Consider the following 818-nt stretch of genomic DNA (forward strand, 5'->3'; position numbering starts at 1 on the left):
ACCCCATATCCTTATAGGGTCACTCACCCTCATTCCCTTCTCACCATTGGTGCCTGGGAAGCCCGGGAACCCCTGAGAGCCCTATAGGGTCAGAATGGGTTATAGGGTCAAAATGGGTTATAGGGTCAGAAGGGTTATGGGGTCAGAAGGGGGTTATAGGGTCAGAATGGGTTATAGGGTCAGAAGGGGGTTATGGGGTCAGAGGGGGTTATAGGGTCAGAATGGGTTATAGGGTCAGAATGGGTTATAGGGTCAGAAGGGTTATAGGGTCAGAATGGGTTATAGGGTCAGAAGGGTTATAGGGTCAGAGGGGGTTATAGGGTCAGAAGGGGGTTATGGGGTCATAAGGGGATTATGGGGTCTTAAGGGGGTTATGGGGTCAGAAGGGTTATGGGGTCAGAAGGGTTATAGGGTCAGAAGGGGGTTATGGGGTCAGAATGGGTTATAGGGTCAGAAGGGTTTTATAGGGTCAAAGAAGGTTATAGGGTCATAAGAGGGTTATGGGGTCATAAGGGTTATGGGGTCAGAAGGGGGTTATGGGGTCAGAGGGGGTTATGGGGTCAGAATGGGTTTATAGGGTCAGAATGGGTTATGGGGTCATAAGGGTTATATAGGGTCAGAGGGGGTTATAGGGTCATAAGGGTTATAGGGTCAGAATGGGTTATGGGGTCATAAGGGGGTTATGGGGTCAGAGGAGGGTTATAGGGTCAGAAGGGTTATGGGGTCAGAAGGGGGTTATGGGGTCATAAGGGTTATAGGTCAGAAGGGTTATAGGGTCAGAGGGGGTTATAGGGTCAGAGGGGGTTATGGGGTCAGAA

General features: G+C 50.2%; 1 long non-coding RNA gene across 1 annotated transcript in view; it reads right to left on the reverse strand.

The window, feature by feature from the left end:
• LOC107307691 overlaps positions 1-818 on the reverse strand; it is a 7627-nt gene continuing 6809 nt past the window's right edge. Inside the window, exon 4 of the long non-coding RNA XR_001552482.2 lies at positions 1-81. This is a non-coding gene — a long non-coding RNA (uncharacterized LOC107307691). The remainder of the gene's footprint in view (positions 82-818) is intronic.

The sequence above is a fragment of the Coturnix japonica genome, unplaced genomic scaffold (assembly GCF_001577835.2).
Source record: "Coturnix japonica isolate 7356 unplaced genomic scaffold, Coturnix japonica 2.1 chrUnrandom785, whole genome shotgun sequence".
Taxonomy (NCBI): domain Eukaryota; kingdom Metazoa; phylum Chordata; class Aves; order Galliformes; family Phasianidae; genus Coturnix; species Coturnix japonica.